The following is a 24455-nucleotide window of genomic DNA, read 5'->3' on the forward strand; positions in this document are numbered from 1 at the left end:
TTCTTTTAGTCTTTACTGTTCAAAGTTTTACTTCTTTATCATTTTATAATAAGAATGTGAAAATTTAGAAAATCAATCATGGGGACCCCATCTTTTTTCTTTAATATTTGATTATTCTCATATGCCAGAATTCAAAAATTTCTATATGTTCTTCCATGTGTTGCTCTCTGGCCTTATCTTGTGTACAAGTGTGTTTCACTGTCATGAGCGTGATTTGACCAAAACTCTTCTTCAACTACCATGTACATCAGAGTCAGAGCTATCTCTGTCACTGTTCAGGTATGCAGTGACAGTGACACTGCAGTAGCAGAGTATTAATGATAGTGACACTACCCATAGGCAGTAGCTGTATTAACTTTGATAATTTTAGCAATATTTTTGTTCAGTTTTTAAAATGCATTCTTGTTCTACTCCCTACAGCATGTTGAATTGTCTAGTATTCAGCTTGCTATGACAGCCTATGTATGCGTACCATGCATGTGTATCACTGACAACTGATTGTCAGTCTGGCCTCCAATTAAATTATCACCAAATACATATTTATATTTATATATACAGGCTTTGTCAACAAACTAAATATTGTGTGTTTGAGCATGCTGTAGGGAGATAGCAAGAAACTGTAGTTGTTATATTGCATAGAAATATTGCAGAAATCATTAACAGTTGCAGCTTCTGCCCTGTTACTGGGCTCAAGTTTGTTTTTTACGACAAATCACACGTTTAGATTTTTTCGAGATAACAGTCATGAAATGTGACAAAATGGTTCTAGATTTTGTTACATTATTAGTAACATTACAACATTTTAATGACATAAAACTGGTATTCATTTTTCATTGAATTACCTACGAAAACTTGGAATTGGAAAATGTAAAACACAAAAGGGAACCAAAAATTTTCAAGTCCCCCCTACAGGCAGAGCAAAAGTTTCAAGTCCCCCCCCTCTACTACCCCCAAAATTTTCGAATCCCTCCCTGAATTCCTCCAGGCCCCCCCCCGTTTTTGTGAACGCAGCCTTATGACGTCAAGGTCACCATAAATTTAATATTCTTCAAACACAATCTCGTTTTGCAGGCGAAATAAGTATTTGTTAGATAAAACCACGCCGCCTGTTGACTGTAGCTGATAACAAAAAGGTCCGACAATAACTCTATCAAAGATCGGTGTTATCGTATATTTTAGCCAGAACAACCATTAGAGTGGATGGCCATTGTTTTCACCAGTCATTTACCTGTTAGGGTCGCCAAATAACAGTAAAATAGTCTCACTAATAGACAATTAATTTACTTCTTTCATCGCAAGATGAGTATGACTGCGGACGAATCATTTTGTAATTCTATACGGTCGTTTTTCCCCCTTTTAGTGAAGCCTGAAACGAGAAAAAGCCCTTTGGCACTTTGATGGCGAGCGTATCATTTACCGTGGCGGACTTATATTTATCTGGATTATGACCAAGCCAGTGAATGTGTTGAGTGAGTGAGTGATGAGTTGACGTGTGAGTTTAATCAGGCATGATCATCGACTTTTCAGTTAGGAGTTTAAAGTCTTTATCGAGCCGCCTTGGCGATTGATACTGCTGATAAGGGGAAAGTGTTATTTACGGGCATGGAATAGCGGGCTAACCGACACCGTTTAGCAGTAATTCCGCGCCCGGGTCGAAAAGCACTCGCATTATTTCAAGTTTGTATGAAGCTTATAGGCGGTGTGAGTTGAGCGATTAGCTATTGTGTTGTGCAGAGGTACATAGAGTTGACCAGTCTAAGTAATTTTCTCTGCTTTCTGCGCTGCCGATATGTGAATCATCCCAATAGGGGCCATTCGGGCAAAGTATACCTCACGTTATCGCGAGGGGCACCTGTCACCGTGAAGGCGGGCAGAAAATTGCTACCGTACATAAACGTACGCCATGAGACGGAATTTTTGAGCGTCATGAGAGTTTTGAACTTTACGAGGTGGCCAAACAAGAGATACTGTATGGTTAGATTAATATCGAGTCTTGTCTCTTGATCACTGACATGACCACATGAGGGAGGCTTTAGAACGAAATAAGATACAAAATTCAAAGCTAATCTTTATAACAAAACAAGAAATTCGATTTCAGTGAAAATTAAAGCACACTTCATAGGAGGTTAGGGTTTTACATTGAGACAGAGAAAAATTATACTTAATAAATTCCACAGTTAGGGACCGTTCAGTTTTTACGGCCGTGGGGGGCGGCAAAATCCAGGGGGGGTCATCGTAATTTTGGAATCCGCAAAGGGGGGGTCATCGCTTTTTCACTGGTAGGAAAGGGGGGGTCACCACATTTTCAAAAACATAATACCAACAATAAAGTTCACTTTATGCCATGGCCATGATCGACCCTCTTTACTGGCGGGCCGCCTTTGGCGGCCCACTACAATAAATATACATTATGTATTACCCATGACCCTCTTAACGGGCAGACGCCTTTGGCGGCCCACTCTAATTAGGATTACTTCATGCAATGGCCATGATCCGACCCTCTTTACCGGCGGGCCGCCTGTGGCGGCCCACTACAATAAATTGACTTTATGTAATACCCCACGGCAATCTTACTGTAAAATTCCCAATTGAAGCCGCGGCTTGTATTAGAAACATTTTTGAGGGACCCCTGGGATCACGCACTGAATAATGGTAATGGCCGCGCGCCTTCAGCGGCCCTGTCCAGTAAAGTCTACTTTACTGGACTAGCCATGATCGACCCTCTTTACCGACGGGCCACCTATGGTGGCCCACTAGAATAAAGTTGACTTTACGTAATGGCCAATGACCCTCTTAACCGGGGGGCTGCCTTTGGCGAACCACTCCAATAAAGTTTACTTTATACAATGTCCATGGACATGAGTTGTCTACGGAAATGAAGTTAAAAATTGCCTTACAGTCGTCCTAATTAACAGACGTTTCAATGGATGTGGCTGAGAAGTTTGTGCACTGGCATCTCTGCTACACGAATAAAGTGCGCCGCGTACTGGAGTTCAAATCCAAACCATGCGGGTAAATTTGACATATGGGTTGTGGTTATTTTTCAGGGGGAGGGGTCATCAATTTTTTTCGTCTGACAAAGGGGGGGGGGTCATCTTTTTTTCACAAAAAATGCAGGGGGTCTATATTTTTTTGAACACCGGCGACAAGATTTTGCCGGTCCCCCCAGGCCATAAAAACTGAACGCTCCCTTAGAATTGAAACAGGTGTAACCTTTGACCCTTGTCGAAATATATCGATTAAGCCCTGGTCCAACAGGGAAAGTAGCCCACAAACACTTTTAACAAATAATGTTCGCTACGTATATCGTCTTTTTTGAAAGAAAATTCAAATTAGTGAAAAAATTAGTGAAACAAATATGGTGACAAATATCATCAGAGTTACAGTACTGGCTCTTTAATGCGCCTTGGGGACAGATATTCGGACTCTCACAGTTTTTACAATACTTTTTAATGTACCATGTATGGGGGCTCATTTGAAGCTCATAGAATTGATGAAATTTTAAAATCGGCTTATTTTCGTAGAAATTTTTCCCAATAGAGATAACACGTGACGCAGATGGTGGCCATTGTGAATTTCGGGTGCTGGTAAATATTGGTTAATTTGTTTCTCTACTATCAAATTTTGTTCGTCGGAGACCCCTAATATTTATACTTGATTTGAAAAGGGAATAGCTTAAATATGCCCCACGGAAAACTTGAGCAAATATTTAACGCTTTGGGAGGCGCTTACAACCTTAAAGTAGAACGCAATTCTGTTTTGATCTACCACTTGTGGGGGCTCACTTTAAAGCTCTCGGAGAAAGAAAAACTTTGACCATCTTAGTTTTTCGGAAATCCAAAATTAAATTCCCCCATAGAGTTAACACAGGAATGGCGGCCATTTTGAATTTCAAATATCGCAAAATGTTGGGTAATTTGTTTCTCTAGTTCCAAACTTGCACGGTGACCCCCGATTTTTATTATTGCTTTGGTAAGAGAGTGGTTGAACGTTTCGTTTAGGAAAGTTTGAGCAAAAGTTTAAGTCTTTCACTTTCGAGACGAATACAACCTTAATTTGTCCTCGCTCTTTGTTCGCCTTGTCTGTGGTTCTGAAAATCCGTGTGAACTGTAATGGATTAGGTATCCTGTCATACCGATTCATCCCTCAAAGTCTCCATATTATTAATGTTCGTAGTGCTGTAAGGAAATGAAGAACAAGTCCCGGCTTTTGAGTTTCGATTACGTTGAGACTTTCTCAGATTTAACACCAACCATACCCAATTTTATCAGTTGTCTGGATTAGCAATAGGGCATTGAATTAGAAAATTCCGAATGACACTCTAAAAGTTTGTAATCGCACTATAGCGTTAAAAGAAGTTAAAAGGTGTGCCTCTTTAGGAATACTCCACCTTTGCAAGGGTATGTTTTGCTTTTTTCTCGAATTAATGATCTCCTGAGGAAAAATCAGAAGTGTTGTGAAATACAAAGTGATGAACTCTGAGGGAATAACACCTATTATCTATACAACGGCAGCTGTGAAGAGACCGCCGCTGCTAGGCAGTAGTTAATATTCATAAAAGTGCGATTGCGCTCGCTGAGTAACACTGCACACTACTTAACCCCAATAAAGCCTTGTGTATAAAGGTAGAGATGTTGACCCGATCCATTGCTCACTCATGTACAGTTTAGCTTGGAATTCAACGTATTTTCAGTGAAATGGGGTAATTCGATTGTTTGACCTAATAGTTTTGCTGAAAGCTCAATTAGTCGTTAGTCTCGGTGTATTTTCCTTTCGTTTTGCTCTATTTGTAAAGCATATTCTTGTTCGGTTCAAAAGATAAACTGGAAAAGTTGAGATTTTAACCTGTAAACTCAACGTGTACGTGAGTAATGCTTCAAATGTCAGTGTATACGACTCGGTTTTAGTCCAGACTAGAATTCATAAGCACTAACATCGGTAGTGCACTCAATTCGTTTGGTTGCAAGGCGTACATCTTCACTTAGAAAAAGTACAAAATTAATGAACATAATACCAAAAATGCAGCTATGTCCTTTTATTGTTGCAGAAATGGTATTCGGATCTGGCTTAAATAGTATACTTTAATAATGTTTTAACCCTTTTCCTGCCAAGTCCATATTTCACCATCAGGTCAAGATGGTTAAAATTAATGAAACACAACATATTCCATATGGTGTATTTTAACATAATACTGTAAATTTGAAGGCTGTTGAAAACATTAATACTGTAAACTTGATTTTCTCGGACTAAATATGCTATAACGGACCAAGCCAAGTGGGTGAAAATACGTCATGTTTTGGCTCAATACCGCTTTTTACTGACTTGGCTGATAGGGAAGTGATACTGTCTGACAGGAAAAGGGTTAAAACTGTGACACTATGCAAAATAGTGTGTAGTAGGAGGCTTAAGAGAGACAGTACATGGTTGATAAAATCGTACTTTTTCACACTCTTGAAGAGAACCTTTGCGAGGATGTTTTAAGCTCGTTCGGGTTACACATCGGCCTACCTACATGACTCATAAAACCTATTGGGGTCAGTTGCTTGACATCGTCAACCATCCGGCAGGACTTAAGAACGCTAGGCCCATACTATGTTATAGTACAATCCTAGGGGGTATGTTTATACTCATTCGTAACAAAAGGCATCGTCAATTCAGCACTGATTAATACCACAAAATAGATGGGCCTTCAGACGTCCCTAACCGTCTACCAAATAGTCGAATTCTCAGCGTCAGAACACTGATGAAAATGGCGGTCTGAAATCTTTTTACTTATCTATTCTATCAGAATGAGGGATGCGCCAGAGTACGCTGTCTCCAGGCTTCAGGCGCATCGTATGCAGACCAAGGGAAGTAGACTTGAAAATCATTCTGGATTCTCTGCGAACTGTCCCAGTATCATGTTGTCGCCGATTTCATTTAAGTCTTTCATTGCCCAATCTCTGATCAGCGATTACTGCAGAAAACGCTATTAATCACCGTCTTTTCGTTTAAAATTAAGCCACAGATACGTGTAATTTGATATGCTTTGTATTGAGCCGGTAATCTGCCTCATATTATTTTGGAAGGAGAAGGCGCACGAAGTATCATGCTTTAATAATTGACTGGTAGAGAGAGAGAGAGAGAGAGAGAGAGAGAGAGAGAGAGAGAGAGAGAGAGAGAGAGAGAGAGAGAGAGAGAGAGAGAGAGAGAGAGAGAGAGAGAGTGCGTCACCGGGTCTTATCAGTTCTGTGTACCGATGACGTACATTAGATAACAATAAATCAATTAGCGCATGCGTGCGACAACCGATATGGCGATGTTATTAGGCGGTGAAACCCCCAAAAGAAACGTGAGACCATAAAGAAGAAGAACACAGTAGACGTGTCAGAACAAATATTAAGAAAAAATAGTGTCGTTTTACATAAACAATTTATCCGTGGCACCACTGGACAATCTACAGCTCGTGCACTTAAATGTCTTGTCCGCAAAACGTGACAGCCGTTGGAGCCAGCAAACAAAACTAGGGCGCCATTTTGGAACGTTTTCATAAGTCCAAGTCAACTTTTGCATCGCGTTGACAATTAGATCACACTATGAGCAAATTCCCATTTCACACGCTTATGCGAATCGGTTTAGGAGTTTAGTAAACTCAATTTTTAGCCGACGCTCGGAGATTTGACATGGATTTCCGGGGGTTATTACAGCCTTCTCGCACCTGCTCAGTTGATCTAAGATGGATACAACCTTTAGAAAGTGAAGACAATCTTGCAATAAATTATACTGATTTCGCGTCGGGACGCTTACAATCACAAGATGATGCAGCGCGACACACGTGCCGTACAAGGTCCCCATTAAGAATGTCCGAACAACATCTATAACACATTGAAAATATCGCTAGTGCATTTTCTTGTTAAAAAGATTCAAGCCCCACTGAAAGGTCTCTCACGCCTATATCGACCCCGCTTTACCTCATCAATGGAAGCTAATGATTGAAGACTAACTTAAAATGAAAGTTCCATAGTATGACTTGCGTCACTGAACAGTCGGATTTCTCCGCGCGGCTAAAAGAACGAATATAATTCACTTCTGGTCTGTGGGCCGACATATAAATTTCGTTTTAATTTCTCTTCCTAGACGTTCTCAGCTTCCTGCGAGCCAAGCTTTGTTTTACCACATCCAGTATTAATTTTGTTCAAAGCTTAGTACACTCTCATCTGAAAGTAATCATTGCTTGTCTTAGGGTACCTTTTGATGTGAATAAATAAAACACATCCCCTGGACAAGGTTGAACGATTGTAGCACAACTCATTATGGGCACTGTGTACCTCCGTCCTGTGACGTGATGATGGTCAGTTGATTTTTTTCGCTAATTGAGAAACAGGTGATATAAAGGGCGCAACCTTGACAGATTCAGGATGATGGTCGATGACTAAGACCCTCACACCCGCCTGTAGACAAAACAGATTGCACATATTCTGGTGTCTACAGAAAATTCGTGCCAGCGAAATAGGGGTTGGTCTATGAACAGCCAATAACTGTGAATGGTATAGCGAGGGCATACTTTACGTTCATATTATGTACGATTAACATATCTAGGTTGAATATTAACTTCAAGCGTGATTTACGTAACATAGAAATCCCTCCTCTTTGGAAAAATTCGACGTTCTCCCGGCGCAAGACAATCCGACGCTTATGAAATTTCCGCTGATTTATTTACTGGTATTGACTGGCTCGTCGTGAATGTTCCAATAAACGATGCATCGTTTGTGGCCGGTCGGAAGGTTTACATTCTACCGTGCCAGAATAAAACGATGGTCCAGTACCAGAGGGGTGTATCCTCTGTGTTAAAGCATTGGAGATACGCTCCTCTTGCACTGGGCTATATTTCAACCATTCTCCTTCAACATCAAGAATAAACATTGAGGGGGTGGGGTCGCCTTGAAAATTTTGGTTCTAGAGATACAAATTACAAAACATTTACCGATACTAGTATTTGAAATTCAAAATGGCCGCCATCCCTGAGTTAACCCTGTGACAAAAATAAAACTTTCGATTTTCGAAAAACTAAGACCGTTTTCCTACACCAAGACCTTTAAAACGAACCCAAACAAGTGGTATATGAGAAAAGAATTGTAAAAGTTTGAGAGTCAGAATAACTATCACCGATGGTCGTTCTTGGTACCGTAAAGTCAATAAGTTAAATTGTTACGCAATCATTGACATTTCATTTAATGTCACATCCTGAGTGTGAGAAGAGGAATTATTCGCAATTAAATCAAATCACCTTATTCAAGTTACTCAAAACAATGGAGAACCGCTTGTTTTCCGAGGTCCTATATTCATTACCTCTTAACGCTCGTTGAAGTACGTTTTTAGGATAATTGTGTAGTCATAACAGGTTTGAGACATGTATGACCTGGTAGAGTGCTTTTTTGATTTAACGAAAATAATAATTAATTGTCAGTTATGACATTTCCCAGAACCACACGTATCCAGACCACACGTATCCGTCGCACATTCAGATTACATTTTTCTCCATCGTGAAGGTATCTCAAACTAGCCCAAATCGTGTATTCTCATTTTGTCTCCTTGGGCCATGAACTTTGCAGTGACCTGTTGACCAAAGGCCTATAATGAAGTTTTAATGCAGCATTGTATCGAGTTTGATTGGTACGATGGCGTCATTCGTGACCCTCGTTCGCCATATGGAACTATTCAACTCGTGTTTTATCAAAATGGCAGGCCATGCCGGAGAACATAATATGATAATTTCATAATTTTTGATGATTACCCTACTTGTATTCGATTTTCGCGAACCTTTGAAAATTCAACAACACTTGTAACATCGTTGCATCCGCTACACGATTCTATAATGAAATGTTCTCAATGACGGGGTGTGTGTAAGCCGTCCCTGTCACGCTTTAATAACCGAACTGGAATGGACTATTGGGAAAAAGGGGAAAAAAGCCGCCGAATAATTGGCAATTTTCCTACAGAAAATAAAGAAGTTAACTAAGTGTGGCGAGAAAAGAATGTGTCAAAGATTGGAGATAACGACAATGTGGATCGAGTCACTCGTTTCACTTGGTAGCAGGGACATAATATGGCATAAAGCCTAAGTAAAGCGTAAAGCTGATGCGAAGATTAATAGAAAGAACAGTATAAATAAAGTTTATTGACACTTGATAATATTCAGTAGCGAAAATTCAGCGAATCCTATCTGATCAGTGGAGACGTGGAAGAAACAGTGCTATATAGCACAGTTGGAAGACGCGCGACCTCTGAGTAAGAGAAACATCTTCTTGAACGCTTTGCCAGATTTTGACCAGTTCACGAGATATATACACTCGCCTTTGCTCGTGCAACCCATGCACAATGATGAATGAAGGTAAATTTGTTTAAAAAGACAGCAATTCTTCGTCTTGGGCTCTCCTAGGAGTATTCAACGCAAGGAGCACGGCGGTACCAAGAGAAGGAACGAATGTATCATGAACTGGTCAAAATCTCTTGGTATACCCGTCGCAGGGTGTGGTTTATTGGTTAAGTACGTATATGCAATACTGCTTAGCCTTGGCAGTGTGTGTATTGGGGGGAGGTGGTTGATAGGTTGGGTTGGGATTGGGGCCTTTGAGCTAAATCGAAGTACCTACCTCTCCAAAGTTGTTATTACACGTAGACCTCATAGCGTTTTGCACTTGCAAAATCTGTCAGATATTACCGAAGATTACAGTTATGCCTAAATAGTATTAGCTATAATTATTATATATTGAAAATTTTTGAATTACATCTTAGCTAAAATTTTTAATTTTGTAAGAAAACAAGCTATAGATACCGATTACAAACACTCTGAATTTACATACGCTAATCGAATTATGAAATCCCAAACGATTGACTCGAGACTTCGATCTTTTAGGTACATATATTCCTAGATTACAAATAAAGAGCTTATTTACCTCAATGCACACTCATCAAAAGCGTCAGGGATGTAGAATATGGCCCAAGAATAAACATCTCTACTTTTGCGTAGGAACAAGTATCTTTATGCATCGTTAGTAAAAAAGAAGTAATATTATTAGAAACATGTAAACAGAATTTAACACTGAACTACTTATCGTAGAATGCGACGTTGGTAGAGATACACAGACTTACAGATTTTTTTACAATAGTTTTTTTCTTTTCTTCTGTTTCAATACGTGTGGTCACTTTAAAGCTCGTTGAGTTGATTAAGTCCTTGCTACTTTGTCTTCTGTGAGAATCGAAAATATAACCTTTTCCCGTAAAGTTAACAGATGGGTGGCGGGTAATTTGCAATTGTAATATCGGTAAATTTTAGGTGATATGTTCTCTAATCTTGAACTTTGCACTTTGACCCCTGACTTTCACTCTTTATCTTGAAAGAGAACAGTATAAGTTTCCACGAGTAAAGTATTGTCTAAACTTTAAGTTTTGAGGCGCGTACAACCATTCGGATATAAGAGGAAGACTATATCACGCTATCGTAACGAAGAATAAGAAAGGTCAAGTTTACAGAGAGTCAGTTAGATATTCAATTGTTCAGGTCATATTTTAATATTTTAGGTCAAGATTACAGAGAGTGGTGAACATATATCATTTGCTTATTCATATTTTCATGCTGTGTACGATATGATTCAAAACTTCAGGTATTGTTGCTGGGTTTCGAAATTGATTGATTTATTGGTTGATCTTTATTCGCTAATCTCGGTAACTCTTCGTGAAGGTCAAGACACCTTAAACTACACGTGAATCATCTAAATCATGTACATAACGATTAAAATGCCTGGCATAATATGCTTGAAGTCGGCAAGGAAGACAGGAACGGTCCACAGAAGGAACAATTATTACTGACTTACAACAATTAAGGTGGTTGGAAAGGCTATTTTTGCACCAATTCTTTTCTCAGAGTTAATGTCAAGTTTCAAGTGTTAGAATCAAGATATTTAGTTCAAATTTTCAGGATAACTCCATTAGTTAATATTTTCTCTAAAGAATATAAAAAATGTATATTTGCAGCCATGATCTTGAAATATGACACCAGTAAATATCAAAATTTAATTTTTCATATTTTTTTACATATTTGAATTTAATAATAATTGGATAGTATTAATATTACCAAATTAGTTATAAATATGTTGACACTATTTATTGTAAGATTTGTACGGCAGGATTTGTAAATAAAATTTGTTTTTATGATTTTACATGGGTTTATATATCAAAAAATTATTAAAATTCTTTCAAATTTCAAAATATGATTTTTCAAAAAGTGCTTCAAATACAGGAAAATTGTGCCGTACAAATCTTATCTGTAGCCTTGTTAATAGGCTGTAAAAATTCCATGTCCATATCTCATTTCAAAGTAAAGTTGGATTAAATTGGTATACAATTAATGTAGGAAAACTGTTATTCTGTCAAAAATGTTGAAAACAAGCCATATTTGCACCCCTCTTTGAAGACATAGAGCAGTTTTTTTGGTTAATCTCACTTTTGACACCTCTTGACACTCAAAGAATCTAAAAATGCATTTACAATAGCAGTCACTCACTCTGAATGCCAGCACCGCCTTGTCAAACTTTCCTGAAAAACAGCAAATAATGACTTTCCCTTTTCAAACATTTTATTAAAAGCTAGGGGACCTCTACCATAGTTAATACATTACCGACTCCCCAACTTCTCTTATTTGGTCAGTTTTTCAGAAGTTTTAACAGGCTATAACTCTGCAATGCCTTTGTGCCCAAATGTCTAGTTTTTTTTTATTCCACAGAGAATGTTGACTACTTTTATATTTTAATAGTTTTGTTGAAATTTATAACTGTCGCTCTAGCCTTTCCAACCACCTTAAAACAAACCTTAAAAACGACTGAAACAAGCCTTCAAGCTATAGACACGTTCCACTTTTTCAAATACAACTGTTACTTACGCATATATATATACCCCTCCAGGACTATAATGGACGAAAGGAAACTTTGCACAATATTATGTAAGAGGCGAAGCCGAGACCATTATCGAGTGCAAACGTTTACTCGAGGTCATTTATGGGCCGGGAGGAGGTACAGTATTGCTATATTTATACATTATTAGTAATAATGGGGGATGACGTCGTGAAATTCACTGGTATTGATTAACCTGTAATATAATATCATATCATATCATATCATATCATATCATATCATGTCATGTCATGTCATGTCATGTCATGTCATGTCATGTCATGTCATGTAATGTAATATAATATAATATAATATAATATAATATAATATAATATAATATAATATATAACATAACATAACATAACATAACGTGACATAAAACAACATAATATAATATAATGATATCCATTGTTAGCTTACTTAAGTTGTCAATAGCATGAAAAGAGCATACAATTTCATTTCAGCTATTTGATAATATCAAGACAACTGCTTGGATCTTATCATAGGCAGAAGCATTCATTCTTATGCGCTTCGCAAAAAGTAATTGAATGAAATTATGTGGTAGGTCATAAACAACCTTCGCATTTTTCATAGAAGTCTTTGAAAGGGGTCCTAAACTTTGGCAAAATGATAAGATCGTCGTTATTCAATGAGAAGAGCTTCGCAAGAAGTGTTGTATTTTTTTAATTCCAAGTTGAGTTAAAAGTGGCCATGTGAGCGAGGGGTACACGTTAACGTGCTTTCCGTTCCGAGGCTGATGGACTCTATTCACTTTAAGAAACTCGCAAATTTACAGAGATTTATAGTTTTACGTCATAGCTGTCAGCCGGTCGGAGCATCTTTTGTCTGTTCGCAATCTCTTCATCAATATTTCACGGGCTGCAACCTTTCCTTATCGTATCAGTTCACCTTGTAATGCCATTTGTGCCTGATAATTTGAGATTACGCCTTCAAGTTCAATAGATAACTTCAATCAGAATATTGCTTTGCAAAGGTTGTTGGTCCAGAGAGCGAAAATTATACCTTGCCTTACCTTGCAAAGGAACTGGGTAAGTCACCATCCAAAACTGTGTCAATATACACTCGGCCTTGTTAATATCAAGAAACATAATATTAACTTGAGTGACGACTGATATTAACTTGATGTGAACTGACTGAACACCCGTTATACTTTTTTTGCATCATCATAAATCACGGCGAACGTTTCTTTAATCAGATTATTGATTCTTAATGCTTCAGCTGTACCCTTCTCCTCGTCATTCATCCATCCGTTCGCCCGACTAAGCGTGGTATTAAGTTATACACTTCATTAAAAATACACATCCCAAAAGCCTGATTACATGAATTTGCATCAACCCCGCAGTCGCGCTCAAAAGAAGACAATTTCATTGCAAGTGATCTTTACTCTTTGGCTTAAACAGAAGCTTTCCAATCCTACAATAAAATAATTGCAATGACGTATGGGAATTGTTTCAACAATTGTTTCCCAGGTATATTGGAAATCATTCAAAAACTATCGATAAACAGTCTGTAATCTCATAGCTTCTCTGTATCCCCATCGATGATTTTGTACGCGCGCATTTTTGCATGGCTTGAGGGTGGGGAAAATTTGCGGTTTCAGCCCCTCCCCCGGCAACGGAAGCCATGTCAGCTTTGAATTTCTCGTCGCCCACGCTTCGTTGCCCATGGCTCGCCGCCTACTTCACTGCTGTTGAACGTGACACTCACATTACACATTACCTCCCATGTTTTAATGTCAATCTGACGAACTTTATGTTCTCGGCATACATCAAACTCATATATCACCAACTCCAAACATGTTTACTGAAGACACTTCACAATATCCCACAGGTTTTCAGTCCATCTAAATGTCCTGTCATTGTTCTAGCAGTGTTCGCATTTTAAATGTTTCTTGGTCATAAATGGCATGACTGATAATGAAAATATACACAAAAGAGACAACGTAGATATGGGCCAGTAAACTGTATCTATCTATCTATCTATCTATCTATCTATCTATCTATCTATCTATCTATCTATCTATCTATCTATCTATCTATCTATCTATCTATCTATCTATCTATCTATCTATCTATCTATCTATCTATCTATCTATCTATCTATCTATCTATCTATCTATCTATCTATCTATCTATCTATCTGAGAATCTATCTACCTTTTTCTTATATATACCTTATATATATATCATTTAGTTTTAACACGATTGGAACTAATTTGGGATAATTGGATGGTAAAGTAATGTCGATTTCATCTTCACATTTAATCTCACCTGCTTTTCTTTTAACGTTACACACTTGTTTTTATGAGTGATTTGCAATATTGCAACATTCAGCTGTATGGCACCTAACACTTTGAGAAATTTGAAAAATATGAAAATCTAATTATCCCAAATTAGTTCCAATCGTGTTTTTTTAAATACTTCATGTTACCATATATATAAATATATAAGTTTCATGCATCCTGCCATCATCAGACACGTATTCTGTATGATGATTGCAGGATGCATGAAACTTAAGTAACAGATATCATTACTTAGTACTTGAAGTAATTTTTTGTTATTATCTATCTATCTATCTATCTATCTATCTATCTATCTCTATCTATCTATCTATCTATCTATCTATCTATATATATATATATATATATATATATATATATATATATATATATATATATATATATATATATATATATATATATATATATATATATATATATCCTATAAAGTTCGGACATCTTCACGGTGTAAAACAGTGCTCAATACCTGTATGGCAGAGCGATTTACGTTAACAAAATTTGTAACAAGTAGAAGACAGGACGCCTCAGTCCTGTTTTCTACTTGTTATCAATTTTTACCATATATATATATATATATATATATATATATATATATATATATATATATATATATATATATATATATATATATATATAAATTCAGCTTTATAAAATATACTTCACGTTACCATATCGTAATTTATAATGAATAGTTTAAATGGTTGTTTTTTCAAATATGTCAGCTTTCAAAAATTATGATCGTGATAGTGGTTACCATGACAGCTCTCTACAAACATGTATGTTTGTAAAATTGTCACATCTGTCCTTTACCCACAACCCGAATACCTTTTTGTCACTCTGGCTGAAAAAATCACCTAAATCACAATATTTAAAATGTCAACAAATCGTGCATTCAAAATCATGGCATCATGAGATATTAATGGACAACATTCACTGCACTTATACTTACCTACGCTAATATTTTTCGAAGAGGTGTCAGTGATTGTACACACATTTGTCATTCTTTGTTAGCATTTCTTTTCCCAGTCTTTCAGACGTAGAATTACTGACCTCATCTGTCGTCAACATCTGCTCCGCTTTGCGGTTTACTCCCACACCCTCATCGTTGTTTGTTGCTTCGTTATGGCTCATGTAGTATGATATTTGTGCAATGGAAAATGGTTCTTAGGGGTGTACTTGGTCGACGCTTCAGTGGCTGCTTGCAAATTACAGAGATGAGCAACCGTGTTATCATGCTACTCTACGTGCAAAGTGAAAGCATAGAGCATTACAAGCGTGGAACAACGTCTTGGACAAGTCTTGAAACTGCATGATGATACAAAAATCGTTTGCCTGATCGGATTGAATTTCTGACTTTATTTTCCCATTATATATATATATATATATATATATATATATATATATATATATATATATATATATATATATATATATATATATATATATATATATATATATATATATATGTACCTTTGTATATGTGTGTGTGTTTATTCACACGAGCTTCACTTAAAACTGGTATTATTTGAGCTTTATTATCTTTTATTAATATCTCAAAGAAATCCAGTCATTCAGTATTTAGTCTTCCACGAAAGTGATGACGCTATAATATTTAATACTAGTGATATCAAAAAGGAATATATGTGTTAAGAGTTTAGTTTACAGTGTTTCATTGTGTCATGTTCAGTGTTCCTCTTGCCCTCGCTATTTTTTATTAGAGGTATTTTAATCAACGATTAAAGAGATTCCCTAAATACAATGACTGTTAACGCTCTAAATTTGTTTGTGATATATTCAGGTGTCTACCCTCCCTCTTTTAACATTTGCTGGCTAACACACGAAAAACTGGCTGTGAACGAAGTCGATTATCTAGAGCTGTCATAGCCTGGAGATTTTCTTAGTTGCCAAGGAAATATGATATTCGTGATCTAGGAATATATATATATATATATATATATATATATATATATATATATATATATATATATATATATATATATATGTGTGTGTGTTTATATATATATAAAATTGATAACAAGTAAAAAACAGGGCTTTGGCGTTACTCAGAGTTTCACGCTACATGTGTTTTCTGTAGCGATCATTATATATGTATAATCACAAATGATGAATTTCTTCAGTAATTGAGTAAATAAGATGTATACTAGATACACGATATCATATGTATATATGTATGTATGTATGTATGTATGTATGTATGTATGTATGTATGTATGTATGTATGTATGTATGTATGTATGTATGTATGTATGTATGTATGTATGTATGTATGTACGTACGTACGTACGTATGTATGTATGTATGTATGTATGTATATATGTATGTATGTATGTATGTATGTATGTATGTATGTATGTATGTATGTATGTATGTATGTATGTATGTATATAGGTAAGAGTGCGTCTTATTTCTCGTGTTAACATTCTTGAGAATATAATTTTAATCCATGTCGTAGGATTCCTTTTTGAAAGGGTCAATAAATCGATTTCAGATCACTCAACCTACTAAATTCTCGCAAAGACTCGCGAAGTTACAATCTTGCAATTCGTGATAAAATGAATGTCTGAACGTTAACCATGGACATTAAGAGCGCGAATCATTGCAAGATTAAAGGTATACTGTCACCTGTTCCAATTTTGCCACAGTTACCATGGAAAGAAAAATTCTAACCAATCACAGATTTTAAGCGGTTGGCCGCTTTTTTAAAAACAGTGCCCTCACATGAGCATTTTGAATACTAAGGAATGCCCCTTTGACCACATATGGGTGTATATAGATTACAGGTGACTGTATACCTTTAAAGTGAACCAGTGTCTGCACATTACTGACGTTGTACCGTATAGCTTGAAGGTGTTTTAGAACTGATTCAAACAATTTAAAAATGATGAGTTTGCGCACAACTCAGATTCCAAATAGCGCCTTTGTTGAACGTGAAAACGTGAACATTATTGAAGTTGGTTAACTCTGCAAGTAGGGTTTTATTTTTATCACACTGTTCGATATTTCTCCCACGATATCAAGATGACATATGTGATCCAGGCGAGATCGGTCATGGTTGTTCTCCACAAATTGAGACACCAGTATTATTATATCGAGAAAGTGTACTTATTTCGGAACTGTTCAGCATTGTTTTCAAGTTCGTAAATGTTGGCAATGAAAATTTGTGCTGCCAAATGGTGACATGAAACATACGACATATCAGAGGTGACAACACAATGGCTTGAGCAGGACCCGGATCATCCATGGCCTCCGAAGATTCACAACTATCATACGGTAGAGAATCACGCAAGGATAAAGAAAACACCTTTATGAATCTCTGTTCAGCTGTACATGTGACACCTCTTGATACATGTATCGATTTGAAAAGACTACATTCTCTCGACAGATACAAGCAAACATTTCCCCTTTCATCTCTCAGAGCTCTAGCTTTTTGATGGCGAATAATTGCATGGAACTATCAAAGGCATTGCTGCATTGTAAATTGATGCACGGACAGAGGCTTTAAAGAAGATTGATTGGTTTTTTCCATTATAATTAGTTTGCACTGAGAACAATAGTCGAATGCTATTCTCTAACAAAAATGGTTTCATTCGCTCACTCTCGCAGCCAGCTTTGCATTGATGTGATAAAGAAGTCAGTTCACTCCTGAATGAGAAAAGGCAAAACGGGATAAATTTGCAATTTTCTTGCAATCTTTTTAAGTTATAAAACAAAAGAGTCTACACTCTGTGTTTGAATCGAGTGAAATTTTGTATCCTTTTTCACAAGGGAAATCTGTTCAATTGCTAGCTAAATGGAAGTTCTTGCGAAATGGATTCTTTCACGTCTTCTGTCAGACTAATGAAAATACTGACGTTCTATACAAAGCATAGATAGATTAATACATACACACATACACACACATACACACACATACACACATACATACATACACACATACATACACACATACATACATACATACATACATACATACATACATACATACATACATACATACATACATACATACATACATACATACATACAAACATACATACATACATACATACATACATACATACATACATACATACATACACACACACACACACACACACACATACATACATACATACATACATACATACATACATACATACATACATACATACATACATACATACATACATACATAGACACACACACATACATACATACATACATACATACATACATACATACATACATACATACATACATACATACATACATACATACATACATACATACATACATACATACATACATACATACATACATACATACATACATACATACATACATACGAACGTATGTTATTTGTAAATGCCTCAGAGAATAATCTTAATACACAACTCGACTCGGTGAATCGTGCTTTATTAACATGAGAAATTGTTATCTTGTTTATTTGAAAACGAAGGTGGGATGTTGACGAGAATTTGCGCCTGAGTCATGTGACAGCATTGTCTTTTTCCCCTATGCGACTATTCATGGCAGAGGAACTGTCGACACCTACTTCCGTGGGGTGTGTCGAAACGACTTTATGTCTTACGTCTCTCAGTCTCTGCATCGCTGCCATTCTCAGAGGCTGCCAAGCATGACAATGCTTCGCCGACATGACTATAAACATGTACAGGTAAAACAAACACCCAAAGGAAGATATGTGTGAAAAGTTCACACGATTGAACGATAGTGCTCTCATAAATATGAAGGTGGTTATTTTCTGTAAAGCGATGATTTTTATTAATGTTATAAATTTTTGAAACGGCGTCTTGGCGTTGTGGGGCGCCCGCGGGTCGTAAAGCTGAATTCGTTATACTTTCATGAAAAGAGTTGTCAGTGGTAATAGAGTTGGCGGTGATGTCTCCGATAAATTATTCAGCCTGCAGATCAAATTGATTCAGCTTTGTTTACGAAGGAGCAAACGGTCTCTTAACCGACCCCCTTCTTCAATTAACTCATATAAAAGAGTCATTGCCAATGTTACCTTAAAATATAAGCATAATGCGCGTGGTTCAGGCGTCCCCCTTTTTGTGGGAATTAGTCAAACGATATTGCACCGCGGTACTGTGCCTCTCACGTCACAGCGATAGAGGGTGACATCACCGTATGTGAATTGCGTAGGCCGTAGCTTTCGACCTGTTGCTTATGAAAGCCCCGTTAAAGCCTGTCGTGGCATTAGCTCAGTTAGCAGTGCATACCCGTGTCGTCCAGAACTCCCTGTCCGCATCTTGTATTTATTTTAACCGGTGAGTAGACGTTTTTTCTCTCTCTCCGTAAAGTTTGAACTGCACGTTGCGCATTCTGCGACAGACTAGCCGTAAGTGCCGCTCTATTGTGAGGATAGAGGTACCGGTTATGTCGGCTCTGCGAGTGCTGAAATTTCTAGAGGTGGTGACGATGTGCGCCTACCTGCGTCGTTTCGCTTCTATTCTACGATGATCGCTTGCACACGAGACGCACGACTCTCGTCTGGTTAAATTTTTTTGAACTCCGAGTGGCTTTTTTGAGTCGTAATGCCATACGGCGAAACCGAGGGGACAAGTTTGCTGTACTTAGAAATAGTGCCATTGAGCGCGCGATAGACCGGTTCGCATGAAAAAAGGCCACCCAACAACTGCGTAAATACCGTCGCATCGTGAGTGCCCGTAATAGCGTGACGGCCGTGAAATTTGAAGTCAAGAGAGTGACGAATGGGCGGGGAAGTTGATGTGAATTTGTCAGTATTCATTTTGTCAGCGTTGTCTTGGTTGTCTACCCTTCAGATTCCAAGAATCGTGAACGATTGTTATCACAATGTCAAAAATCTGAAATTAACCGTTCATGATACAGGCTATTTAAGACGCGATGTCCTTTTTTTAGTAAATACGTGACTTCGATTAAATGCCTTGATGCCAGCTTGTGTTACTTGCCCGACGGTAAGCGACTCCCCTGGAATTGTTGTTCATTTTCTTCACTTGGAAAAAAAATGCGACTTTTGACTAATGGACTATTCTTGGAGGCACAACTGAGGAACAGTGGGTCCAATCTTCCATGTGGACTTAAATGGATAGAAGGGATTTCTTAGGGGGCCTTTCAAATACTTTTCAAGCATTTCTTCCCAGAGTCAGCGGCTGCTCTGAATTATGCAGATTCGCTGAATCATAGCTTGGATATTTTGTCCGAGTAGGAAAAATTAACAACAACCAAAACCTTCTAGCGCTACACCATGTCTCCGGTGTGGATAGAGATAGCTCGTTCAAAGTGCGGAACATATGGCTATGCTCCGTCACTTTTTTCTCTTCGACGTTTGCAGACTTCTTTCAGTTGTGATGGACGAAGTACACTGCTTGTGCAGGTACGGTGTTTTTACATTTTATATATGTGACCAAAATGAGCTTGTATGCAATTGATAGAGTAGAATTAAAACCATACCCATCGCTTTGTGTACCCTGCCACAGTAATTCTATATTACTGCGATGCTGTGCATTTTATCTTCAAATTACTGTGAATGTCAGTCGAGTGATGGTTATTTCATGGCTGGTTTGCCGCCTCTAAATATTTAGGCTTGAGAAAGTGTAGTGCTTGCAATATCACAGCCAAAAGTGGGTTATGTTCGGGTCGTCCAGTTCATGCCTCCGTTTCACGTGGACGAAATCAACTCATATCTTGCCCATCAACGGCGTTTGTGTTTTTTGTTGTCGTTCGGAAATCACAGCTCGAACGATATTTTAATCACACTCCGATCGACCCAGTTTTTGATCCCGGAGGAATTGTTAGACACTGGACCGACTGTAGACTTGCAGTCTCCTCGTGAACCGCCCTCAGCGGCCAGATACTGTACGGAAGTGTTTCCAAAATGGAGTCAGCTGATTTGAAGTGCGACAACAGCCATTTTAAGCGATACTTTATACATGTACCGTGATTGAAGATGTAAAGAAAGTTTTCATGCTTTCTTCATTGTTATCACGGTTTAGCTCCAGTTTTCGACAAAACCGATAATCCTCAGAGGCAGAAGAGAGCAAAAAAGGCACCCTCAGAGGCGCTTTATTAACCGGGTTTATTAATATGTATATGTACGTATGTGTGTATCACGGTCCCTTTGTGGAGGGACCGTGTATGTATGTATGTATGTATGTATGTATGTATGTATGTATGTATGTATGTATGTATGTATGTATGTATGTATGTATGTATGTATGTATGTATGTATGTATGTATGTACGTACGTACGTACGTACGTACGTACGTAGTATGTATGTATGTATGTATGTATGTATGTATGTATGTATGTATGTATGTATGTACGTACGTACGTACGTACGTACGTACGTGTGTGTGTATGTATGTATGTATGTATGTATGTGTGTATGTATGTATGTATGTATGTATGTATGTATGTATGTATGTATGTATGTATGTATGTATGTATGTATGTATGCATGGATGGATAGATGGATGGATGGATGGATGGATGGATGGATGGATGGCAAGATGACTGATTGGCTGACTGGCTGGATGAAATCCGTATGTATGTACGGCATGGCGCACCTTGTTCAGTCTTTTTGGCGGGGGTGGAGAAGAAAAGAATAAGCAATATTAATACAAAAACTTTTCAGAAGCAATGATAGCGCGGGAAACGATCGCAGTGAAAAGCAGTATGTGTCTTGGAGAAAACGCAGTCCCAGTAGACACGAGACAAAACTTATGAAGTGCATCGGCTACCTTTATCGATATGACGGCTTTGGGGTAAATACTCAAATTTAACACGAATATTATGCAAGTATCCTGGCCGGTTTTGGTGAACGTGCTTACCCTTGTAACATCTAAAACCTGCCTGAAGACCTCTTACCCAGGATGGTGTGTGCTTAAGGTCAACCACAGGAGGTTCAGCGTCGACATCTTTAACATGATCAGGAATATAGTTCGAGCCATTAATTTGCTTCCGAATAAGTTAGGCACAATGAAGAAACCATCTGATGACGTTAGACGAACTGGGTACTTAACTTGCTATCTTTATCACGATTTATAGAATTATCTTCATAAAGTCCACTTAGCTTACTATATTTAGCTTCAGGCAAACACGACCACTGGGCCGACGGGTAGCTTGAATCATTGTGAGTTACCGCTTTAAAGACATTATTCTTTGTCGAGTCACCTTCTTGAGTACAATAGTGTGTGTGTGTGTTTGTGTGTTTGTGTGTGTGTGTGTGAGAGAGAGAGAGAGAGAGAGAGAGAGAGAGAGAGAGAGAGAGAGAGAGGGGGGAAGAGAGAGAGCTTGCATAGCATGATTAAGTTTAGTTAGTAATCTTGTTTTGTTTTAGAAAGGGGAACCTCGTCCTGATACAGTCAGTCCTTTGATGTGACAGCGTGTAAAATTTTTTTAGCGATGTACCAAACAAAAAGCCTACATGTTTGCAAACGCCATCTTGTCAATGACATTATCACTTTAGCTCAAAACAAATGTTGTCAGACTCTTTTTTTTGCCGCTATTTGCCAATTATCTGTGTCAACGTGACAAGATGGAGACTGCCTGACTGTAGTTTGCTGCGCTCAAATTTCAAATGTTACTCTCCTGCCGCTAGCGGTCAACGAGACTTTTTAACCTTGCCGTGTCATGCCGGGGAACGCTTTCGTGATTTCGCATATATGTAATGTCATGTTCGTGTTACGCGATTTTCCGTGTTTTCGTTGAACTGAATTGAACTCTTTAGGCTTTTTCTGATAAACGACCTTAAAAAAGCGAGGTGAAACACTATATTGGTTGTTGTTTGGTAAGAAAATCATGATGGCAGATGTCGAGCGACTTTCAAAATTATTTTCTCGCTTTTCGAACCTTTTTTGTTAATCTATTATAAGGGACACAGCCAACGAGAATCTGGGTTTAAAGCAGATTTTAATTTTTGAAATGGAAATGAGATCAAATCTGGTGTAGTCATTGTTAGACACTGACGTGTTTGCCAACATTTCGTTTCACAATGATCAGTGAAAATGAAAAATTCAGCGTACGCACGATCTGGGGAGGGCGTTCCTGGACGAGATCGCATCCTCCTCCTACTTCTTCCCTCATCATCATCATCGTCATCATCATCATTATCATCATCATCATCATCATCATCATCATCATCATCATCATCATCATCATATCATCATCATCGTTATCGTCATCATCATCATCATCATCATCATCATCATCATCATCATCATCATCATCATCATCGTCACCATAATCATCATCATCATCATCGTCGTCATCATCATCGCAATGATCATCATCATCATCATCATCATCGTTATCATCATCATAATCATCATCATCATCATCATCATATCATCATCGTTATCGTCATCATCATCATCATCATCATCATCATCATCATCTGTACAATCAGCACCAATTGAGGTGTGATATCGAAAAGATGAATTTATGCTCTTCATTCCCGTTAGATTTAGTTTGGTCGTGACGCAAGACACGCCAATTATCGTTTGGCAAGTCGTCCGCTTTGTAACTTTACTAGCTGGTAAATTCTGCGTTAATGAGGAAAGCAACAGTCGACCGTTGATCTCCAGGGTTACATTTATACGAAACGTGCAGTCTGAGCATGCGCAGGTAACTACGGTGCCGCACGCACTCCGAAATTCTCAACATAGCAACATTAATCGTTCAGGTACTCTGGATGATTGCAAAAACAATGTACTTGCCGAGAAACAAAAACCACTGTCCCCAATGTTTACGCGCAAAAGAAGACGACCAACACGACACTACCTTTTACTTCACCACCAGAAATTTTACCACGGAAAGCGATATTCGTGCATGAAAGTCGTGTTAGCTGTAACAAAAACCATGCAGTTCATCATACACTGATATCGAGAACATAAGAACGATTAAGCTAATTTGTTTTGTTGGTTTTTTTACATTTGAGTGACATTACGACATTAAATGGCCATGATATGATAGACATGATAGACCCACAAACGATGAACAATATTTCAGTTTCTTAATCGGTGACAGGTACAGCGGTGAAGTCTTATTCAGTCTTCTGTGTCCAATATGATACTCAGTGGACATATAGAGTGACAGAGACAGTGACAGATAGATGAACAGAAACAGCGAGATCGGATGAAATTGAAACTTTGACGTCGTCACTCAGTGGCCGTAACAGTAGCATCAAATTAAAATCCGCTTTGTCA

The 24455-nt window shown here is 37.8% G+C and overlaps 1 protein-coding gene across 2 annotated transcripts in view; it reads left to right on the forward strand.

The window, feature by feature from the left end:
* The window catches only part of LOC139133198 (uncharacterized), a 126257-nt gene that overhangs the window by 76854 nt on the left and 24948 nt on the right, over positions 1 to 24455 (forward strand). The window contains exon 1 of one of the 2 annotated variants that reach the window (XM_070699638.1): positions 19320 to 19534. The exons of the other annotated variant lie outside the window; for it this stretch is intronic. The gene's annotated coding sequence lies outside the window, so the exon portion shown is untranslated. Of the gene's footprint in view, positions 1 to 19319; positions 19535 to 24455 lie in introns of those variants that run through there. 2 annotated transcript variants of the gene reach the window in all.

Source organism: Ptychodera flava, chromosome 1 (assembly GCF_041260155.1).
Source record: "Ptychodera flava strain L36383 chromosome 1, AS_Pfla_20210202, whole genome shotgun sequence".
Taxonomy (NCBI): Eukaryota; Metazoa; Hemichordata; class Enteropneusta; family Ptychoderidae; genus Ptychodera; species Ptychodera flava.